Here is a 9,797-nt window from a genome sequence, read left to right as displayed (position 1 = left end):
TTGTTTCTGTTCTTGTCCTTTAATCCTCTGCCACAGAAACAGTGTCTCAAACTCTGTGTGGATGCTGAATGTCCAACAACTTTATCTGAAGGTAGCCTGGAGTGTGGCTCAAACTGTTCTTCATGTTTTGTGATTATGCATGCATCTACACAGTGCACAAAACATTAGGAACACCTTCCTAATATTGAGTTGCAACCCCTTTTACCTTCAGAACAGAATCAATTCATCGAGGGCATGGACTTCACAAGGTGTCGAAAGTGTTTCACAGGGATACTGGCCCATGGTGACTCCAATGCTTCCCACAGTTATGCACCAGGCTACTGGTCATTTTTGATACACACTGGAAACGGTTGAGTGTGAACAACCCAGCAGCGTTGCAGTTATTGACCCTGCTCAAAGCACTTATATGTTTGTGTCTTACCCATTCACCCTCTGAATGCCACACATACACAATCCATGTCTCAATTGTCTCGAGGGATCATAGCTTTCACGTGGATTCACCTAGTCAATTTACGTTATGTAAACTCAGTGTTTGTGTGTTTTATCTCCCATTCTGTGCTTGGGATCCACACAACTTGTGAACTCTGAACTCACTGTAGCTGAACATGGTATGCACAGACGAGAAGCTTCACCTGGGGAGAGAGGAGTCCATCAATAAAATGTTATTTATTTAGCCCTTTTAACAACTTGTCAGTCTTTTACAATAACTTGGACTAGAGCCCCTCTCACCATGGCTATGAGTTAGGCTGTGTGTGTAGGTGACTCTGCCAGGCAAATTAACAGTTTGTTGATGCCTGGCACTGGGCTGAATGAGTAGATGAAGTGACTGTCCTGTGGGGTGTAATTGAAAGAGGAAAAGATCAGTGACATGAATCAATCAACTAACTATGAGGTAGAACAAACAAAAAAATAAACTGTTCTCCAGACCTCCAGGCCAGGAGTACTCCTGATAGTGACACTCACCAGGAAGATGGGCAGCTGGAACATGTCGTTAAGCACCATGGCATGAACACTGTAGTGCCTGCACAGCCTGGCTGTGATCTCACCTCAGGAAGTTAGCAAGGAAAAGTAAGAGCAAGATACCAGAGCCTGGAAAGAGAAAGGAAGGAGAGGGAGACCGAGATTATGATGAAAAGCTTTCCCCCAAACAAGTGCAGCAATCCAAATGTACTGCATCTGTATAATTGTTCAAAGTATTAAAGGGACAGATCACTTTTTTGAAGGTTTAGCTTATTTTCAACTTACCTAGGGTGTTGTGGAAGTCTGGAAGTCTATGGGTATCTGCTTAGCATCCTACTAGATACCCATAGACTTCCAGTCATAGTGCTAATGCTAGTTAGCATTGGCTCACAAAACTACCTCTTAACTTCCTTTTAGATAAAGGGCCTCATTGCCAAAATCCTGAAGTATCCCTTTAAATTTCAAAACTGTTAAATCCCTGTTGGAACATCAAGTAAGCTGTATGAATATTCTCAGAACTGAAATAACATTTGAAAGTTTAGATCAAGTAACAATTTATTAACCAAGCAAATATAGTATCTTACATATACAGTACACAATGAGCACCAGGGGGCAACAAAAGGCAGCTTTATAAGAAATACATATTGAAGAAAAAAACACTATTAATGATGTCCATGTCTTTAGACAGTAAATAGTGGGGTGTGTAACAACAGACCCTATACAAGTCAGCCTTAATGTTGAACTTAAACAGCTGTTGTGAAATCAATATGGTTAAGACAGTAGTGAATAAATATTAATATAAAATGTGTAAATGTTAATATTAGACAAGCAATAAAACAATTACGTGGAACGCTAGAGCCTTATGATCTACATATTTAGCAGGAAAGACAGGTACAATAGGAATAGGTTTTGTGTGATTATCTGAAACTAATTCCACACGTAGAACAAAGGAACCAATTCCAATTGGCAAAATCACATTTACAATAGCAACTTTTGGTCAAGGACGTGGATTGGAGAACCAAAAGCGTCCTGAAATTGTATGGGAAGTCAACCAACATTATAGTAAAAGTTACTATTGACCATAAATGATTGTGGGGCGATAGCCTCCACAATATAGTATGCATCGATTGAGGGTGTGTTCGTAATTTACGATTTCAGAGCACTCTCCCTTGAGTGTGCCAGAGCGCACAATAACCCACGATTTTTTCATTGTTACAACTGTTGAATAACTGATGAACTTACGAACACGCAACACCCGTCGAATTTGACAGTTGTCAGTAAAGGTGGGCAAAAAACTGAATTAAATTGTTGCTAGCAACACAGTTACAGTCACTAACGCTCTAGATAACTAGCTCTGCTAGGGTGAGTTAAATGGTCAGTGAGTTCGCTCATTTGTGTCTGGAAGTAGCTAGCAAGCTAACCAACTTTAGCAAGCTAACCAACTGCCGTTGTGAGACAGCTCTCACGTGCTCATTTCTTTACAATAACTACCAGCAAACGATGTGCTACCGTTTTTGTAGCATCTGTACAAATTCTAACACCAGATCGGTTGTCATAAGAAATGTATGCAAACAAATCTAGGCTACTGTAGATAGATAGCTAGCTATATGTTGGTATTCAAGCTGTTAATCAATAAATGCAAAGTCACTTGTTAAATCCACTTCAACCAGTGTAGAGGAAGGGGAGGAGACCAGTTAAAATGATTTTTAAGCCTGGAGACAATTGGAGACATGGATTATGCATGTGTGCCATTCAGAGGGTGAATGGGCAAGACAAAGGATTTGTGCCTTTGAACAGAGTATGGTAGTAGGTGCCAGGCGCACCGTTTTAAGTGTTTCAAGAACTGCAAGGCTGCTGGGTTTTTCACAAATTGTCCACCACCCAAAGGACATCCAGCCAACTTGACACAACTGTGGGAAGCATTGGAGTCAACATGGGCTAGCATCCCTGTGAAACAATTGACACCTTGTAGAGTCCATGCCCTGACGAATTGAGGCTGTTCTGAGGGCAAAAGGGGGTGCAACTCAATATTAGGAAGGTGTTCCTAATGTTTTTACACTTCGTGTAAGTGAGAAGTAGACATTGGTTTGAAGCCAAACCCATCAGCCATAACTCACCCACACTTCTTTCAAAGAGTTTACTTGAATACTGCCAATGACTGGAATGAACTGCAAAAGTCACTGAAGCTGGAGACATATCTCCCTCACTAACTATAAGCATCAGCTGTCAGGGCAGCTTACTGATCACTGCACCTGTACACAGCCCATCTGTAAATAGCCCACCCAACTACCTCATCCCCATATTGTTATTTGTTTGCTATTTTGCACCCCAGTATCTCTACTTGCACATCATCATCTGCACATCAATCACTCCAGTGTTAATGCTAAATTGAAATGATTTCGCCACTATGGCCTATTTATTGCCTTACCTCCCTAATTTTACTACATTTGCACACACTGTATATAGTTTTTCTATTGTGTTATTGACTGTACATTTGTTTATCCCATGTGTAACTCTGTTGTTGTTTTTGTCGCACTGCCTCGCTTTATCTTGGCCAGGTCGCAGTTGTAAATTAGAAATTGTTCTCAACTGGCCTTAAATAAAGGTGAAATATATCTTCTTCTTTTAAAAAAAAAATACTCCCAGTCACTTTGGGAGAAGGGTGGAAAATCGGAAATGCAGCCATAAGTGGGCCCTTTGCTATGATCTGAAAGTGTCACTGACTTTGCCCGGTGCAATAGGTCCCTTTCAGAACCTTCCAATGGTCCTAAAGCGCGCACTCTGCCCACTTGGCAAGACTAATCTACATCACCTTTTGACTAAAGCAACTCACCAGGACTGAGATGGCTCACTGGGTTATGGAGCTGTGGGAATCTGGCTTAGTAATGAAAATGAATGTCAGCTCTAGATGCAAATATCCACAAAAACTAGCATGATTGAAAGGAATGATAAAAACAGTGTTTTTAAAAAATATATAAAAACAACTACTGATACACCAGTAGCTAGGAATACTAGCTATCGTTAATAACATAAGTAAAATATCCATGATAATAAATTCAACCATGCTTCAAAATGCATGGATGTAGATAGTGTATGCATGTAGGCCATGCTGTGGAGGCTGCTGAGGGGAAGACGGCTCATAATAATAGTCGGACGGAGTGAATGGAATGGCCAACACATGGAAACCATATGTTTGATGTATTTGATACCATTTCACTGATTCCGCTTCAGCCATTACGACGAGCCCGACCTCCCCAATTAAGGTGCCACCAACTTCCTGTGATGCCATGTATTTATAATCCATTAAAAGTCACACAAATTTCAAATGGAATAACCCGCTAAATTCACAAGTTTGCTGGTCAGTTGTTAAACTCAAAACATAACCTACACATATACATTAGCTACACATACAATGGTACAGGCAAGAATACACAAAACATTTTGTACATCTGGATCCAGATCCATTTGGTGAAGTATACCATTAGTGTGATCTAAAAGGTAAAGTTATCAGTTTAACGGTCTAGGTTTGCACAACTTTCATCTACAAAGTTCAAAAAACTATTCACTGTAATTGGTACATGTAATCTATTAATGTTGAACATATATTTAGTGCTCATGCATAATATTTCACTATGTAGCCTAGATGCTACAGATACGCCCACTAGTAGATTTGTTTCTCTCAATAGATTAGAGTAACGCAATATTATTTTCAATTATATTTGATCATTTCTATGACTCCAAGTATTGATTCTCAATTTATTTTGCTAGGAAGTTAAAGTTACAGTGCCTTGCGAAAGTATTTGTGTCATGTACTGTCATGTTGTGTCTTGTCTCTGTCCTTTCCCTTCACCCTGTCTCCCTCTGCTGGTCGTTGTTAGGTTACCTTTTCTCCCCCGCTTTCCCCCAGCTGTTCCTTGTCTCCTCTAACTACCCATTCACCCCGTTTCCCACCTGTTCCCTTTTTCCCTCTGATTAGGTCCCTATATCTCTCTCTGTTTCTGTTCCTGTCCTTGTCGGATTCTTGTTTGTTGTGTTTCATGCCTGAGCCAGACTATCGTCATGTTTGCTGTAACCTTGTCCTGTCCTGTCGGAATCTGCCGGTCTATCTGAGCCTACCTATGTTTGGTTATTAAAGAAGCTCTGTTTAAGTTAGTTCGCTTTTGGGTCCTCATTCACTCACCATAACAGAAGAATCCGACCAAGAATGGACCCAGCGACTTCGGATCCTCTCCACTCAGCCGTCGGGATCCAGGGAGCGATGCTAGGCAGACACGAGCAGGAAGTGTCTGCTGCTCGACATGCCGTTGAGACCCTGGCCACCCAAGTCTCCAACCTCACAGAACAGGTTCACCATCTCCGCCTCGATCCACCGGCCACTTCCAGGGCTTTCGAATCTCCGGAGCCCAGAATCAATAACCCGCCGTGTTACTCTGGGGAGCCCACTGAATGCCGCTCGTTCCTCACCCAGTGTGATATTGTGTTTTCTCTCCAGCCCAACACTTACTCCAGGAGCACTGCTCGTGTCGCCTACGTCATATCTCTCCTTATTGGACGGGCTCGTGAGTGGGGCACGGCAATCTGGGAGGCAAGGGCTGAGTGTACTAACCAGTATCAAGACTTTAAGGAGGAGATGATACGGGTTTTTGATCGATCTGTTTTTGGGGAGGAGGCTTCCAGGGCCCTGTCTTCCCTATGTCAAGGCAATCGATCCATAACAGACTACTCTATTGAGTTTCGCACTCTTGCTGTCTCCAGTGGCTGGAACGAGCCGGCCTTGCTCGCTCGTCTTCTGGAGGGTTTCCGCGCAGAGGTAAAGGATGAGATTCTCTCCCGGGAGGTTCCTTCCAGCGTGGATTCCTTGATTGAACTCGCTATTCGCATTGAGCGACGGGTTGATCTTCGTCACCGAGCTCGTGGAAAGGAGCTCGCGCTCTCCGTCGCCTCCCTCTCCGCATCACTACCATCTTCCTCTGCCGGCTCGGGTGCTGAGCCCATGCAGCTGGGAGGTATCCGCATCTCGACTAAGGAGAGGGAACGGAGAATCACCAACCGCCTCTGTCTCTATTGCGGTTCCGCTGGTCATTTTGTCACTTCATGTCCAGTAAAAGGCCAGAGCTCGTCAGTAAGCGGAGGGCTACTGGTGAGCGCTACTACTCCTGTCTCTCCTTCAAGATCCTGCACTACCTTGTCGGTCCATCTACGCTGGACCGGTTCGTCAGCTTCCTGCAGTGCCTTAATAGACTCTGGGGCGGAGGGCTGTTTTATGGACGAGACCTGGGCTCGGGAACATGACATTCCTCTCAGACAGTTAAAGGAGCCCACGGCCTTGTTCGCCCTGGATGGTAGTCCTCTCCCCAGGATTCAGCGTGAGACGCTACCTTTAACCCTCACTGTTTCTGGTAATCATAGTGAAACCATTTCTTTTTAAATTTTTCGTTCACCTTTTACACCTGTTGTTTTGGGCCATCCCTGGCTAGTTTGTCATAATCCTTCCATTAATTGGTCTAGTAATTCTATCCTCTCCTGGAACGTCTCTTGTCATGTGAAATGTTTAATGTCTGCTATCCCTCCTGTTTCCTCTGTCTCTTCTTCACAGGAGGAGCCTGGTGATTTGACAGGGGTGCCGGAGGAATATCACGATCTGCGCACGGTGTTCAGTCGGTCCAGGGCCACCTCTCTTCCTCCACACCGGTCGTATGATTGTAGTATTGATCTCCTTCCGGGAACCACCCCCCCCCGGGGTAGACTATACTCTCTGTCGGCTCCCGAACGTAAGGCTCTCGAAGATTATTTGTCTGTAGCTCTTGACGCCGGTACCATAGTCCCCTCCTCCTCTCCCGCCGGAGCGGGGTTTTTTTTTGTCAAGAAGAAGGACGGGTCTCTGCGCCCCTGCATAGATTATCGAGGGCTGAATGACATAACAGTGAAGAATCGTTATCCGCTTCCTCTTATGTCTTCAGCCTTCGAGATCCTGCAGGGAGCCAGGTTTTTCACTAAGTTGGACCTTCGTAACGCTTACCATCTCGTGCGCATCAGGGAGGGGGACGAGTGGAAGACGGCGTTTAACACTCCGTTAGGGCACTTTGAATACCGGGTTCTTCCTTTCGGCCTCGCTAACGCTCCAGCTGTCTTTCAGGCATTAGTCAATGATGTCCTGAGAGACATGCTGAACATCTTTGTTTTCGTTTACCTTGACGATATCCTGATTTTTTCACCGTCACTCCAGATTCATGTTCAGCACGTTCGACGTGTCCTCCAGCGCCTTTTAGAGAATTGTCTTTTTGTGAAGGCTGAGATGTGCACTTTTCATGCCTCCTCCGTCACATTTCTCGGTTCTGTTATTTCCGCTGAAGGCATTAAGATGGATCCCGCTAAGGTCCAAGCTGTCATTGATTGGCCCGTCCCTAAGTCACGCGTCGAGCTGCAGCGCTTTCTCGGCTTCGCAAACTTCTATCGTCGTTTCATCCGTAATTTCGGTCAGGTGGCAGCTCCTCTCACAGCCCTTACTTCTGTCAAGACGTGCTTTAAGTGGTCCGTTTCCGCCCAGGGAGCTTTTGATCTCCTCAAGAATCGTTTTACATCCGCTCCTATCCTTGTTACACCTGACGTCTCTAGACAGTTCGTTGTCGAGGTTGACGCGTCAGAGGTGGGCGTGGGAGCCATCCTTTCTCAGCGCTCCCTCTCTGACGACAAGGTCCACCCATGCACGTATTTTTCTCATCGCCTGTCGCCGTCGGAACGTAACTATGATGTGGGTAACCGCGAACTGCTCGCCATCCGGTTAGCCCTAGGCGAATGGCGACAGTGGTTGGAGGGGGCGACCGTTCCTTTTGTCGTTTGGACTGACCATAGGAACCTTGAGTACATCCGTTCTGCCAAACGACTTAATGCGCGTCAGGCGCGTTGGGCGCTGTTTTTCGCTCGTTTCGAGTTCGTGATTTCTTATCGTCCGGGCTCTAAGAACACCAAGCCTGATGCTTTGTCTCGTCTCTTCAGTTCTTCAGTAGCCTCCACTGACCCCGAGGGGATTCTCCCTGAGGGGCGTGTTGTCGGGTTGACTGTCTGGGGAATTGAGAGGCAGGTAAAACAAGCGCTCACTCACACTCCGTCGCCGCGCGCTTGTCCTAGGAACCTTCTTTTCGTTCCCGTTCCTACTCGTCTGGCCGTTCTTCAGTGGGCTCACTCTGCCAAGTTAGCCGGCCACCCTGGCGTTCGGGGTACGCTTGCTTCCATTCGCCAGCGTTTTTGGTGGCCCACCCGGGAGCATGACACGCGTCGTTTCGTGGCTGCTTGTTCGGTCTGCGCGCAGACTAAGTCCGGTAACTCTCCTCCTGCCGGCCGTCTCAGGCCGCTTCCTATTCCCTCTCGACCGTGGTCTCACATCGCCTTAGATTTTGTCACCGGACTGCCTTCGTCAGCGGGGAAGACTGTTATTCTTACGGTTGTCGATAGGTTCTCTAAGGCGGCTCATTTCATTCCCCTTGCTAAGCTTCCTTCTGCTAAAGAGACGGCACAAATCATCATCGAGAATGTTTTCAGAATTCATGGCCTTCCGTCAGACGTCGTTTCGGACAGAGGTCCGCAATTCACGTCTCAATTTTGGAGGGAGTTTTGCCGTTTGATTGGGGCTTCCGTCAGTCTCTCTTCCGGCTTTCACCCCCAGTCTAACGGTCAAGCAGAACGGGCCAATCAGACTATTGGTCGCATCTTACGCAGTCTTTCTTTTCGTAACCCTGCGTCTTGGTCAGAACAGCTCCCCTGGGCAGAATACGCCCACAACTCGCTTCCTTCGTCTGCGACCGGGCTATCTCCTTTTCAGAGTAGCCTCGGGTACCAGCCTCCGCTGTTCTCATCTCAGTTCGCCGAGTCCAGCGTCCCCTCCGCTCAGGCTTTTGTCCAACGTTGCGAGCGCACCTGGAAGAGGGTCAGGTCTGCACTTTGCCGTTATAGGACGCAGACTGTGAGGGCTGCTAATAAGCGTAGAACTAAGAGTCCTAGATATTGTCGCGGTCAGAGAGTTTGGCTCTCCACTCAGAACCTTCCCCTTAAGACGGCTTCTCGCAAGTTGACCCCGCGGTTCATTGGTCCGTTCCGTATTTCTCGGGTCATTAATCCTGTCGCAGTTCGACTTCTTCTTCCGCGATACCTTCGTCGCGTCCACCCGGTCTTCCATGTCTCCTGCATCAAGCCCGTCCTTCGCGCCCCCGCTCGTCTCCCCCCCCCCCCCCCCCCCCCCCATCCTTGTCGAGGGCGCACCCATCTACAGGGTCCGTAGAATTTTGGACATGCGTCCTCGGGGCCGTGGTCACCAGTACCTCGTAGATTGGGAGGGGTACGGTCCTGAGGAGAGGAGTTGGGTTCCCTCTCGGGACGTGCTGGACCGTGCGCTGATCGAGGATTTCCTCCGTTGCCGCCAGGTTTCCTCCTCGAGTGCGCCAGGAGGCGCTCGGTGAGTGGGGGGGTACTGTCATGTACTGTCATGTTGTGTCTTGTCTCTGTCCTTTCCCTTCACCCTGTCTCCCTCTGCTGGTCGTTGTTAGGTTACCTTTTCTCCCCCGCTTTCCCCCAGCTGTTCCTTGTCTCCTCTAACTACCCATTCACCCCGTTTCCCACCTGTTCCCTTTTTCCCTCTGATTAGGTCCCTATATCTCTCTCTGTTTCTGTTCCTGTCCTTGTCGGATTCTTGTTTGTTGTGTTTCATGCCTGAGCCAGACTATCGTCATGTTTGCTGTAACCTTGTCCTGTCCTGTCGGAATCTGCCGGTCTATCTGAGCCTACCTATGTTTGGTTATTAAAGAAGCTCTGTTTAAGTTAGTTCGCTTTTGGGTCCTCATTCA

The 9,797-nt window shown here is 46.9% G+C and overlaps 1 long non-coding RNA gene across 1 annotated transcript; it reads right to left on the bottom strand.

Moving 5' to 3' along the window:
• On the bottom strand, positions 1–1,358 carry LOC110520400. The gene is made up of 2 exons (XR_002472974.2): positions 964–1,358; positions 1–831 (listed from the first exon to the last, which is right to left on the bottom strand). It is a non-coding gene; the product is annotated as an uncharacterized LOC110520400 (long non-coding RNA).
• Between the last annotated feature and the right edge of the window lie 8,439 nt (positions 1,359–9,797).

This window comes from Oncorhynchus mykiss, chromosome 3 (genome assembly GCF_013265735.2).
Source record: "Oncorhynchus mykiss isolate Arlee chromosome 3, USDA_OmykA_1.1, whole genome shotgun sequence".
Taxonomy (NCBI): domain Eukaryota; kingdom Metazoa; phylum Chordata; class Actinopteri; order Salmoniformes; family Salmonidae; genus Oncorhynchus; species Oncorhynchus mykiss.
This window is presented reverse-complemented; position numbering and strand designations above follow the sequence as displayed.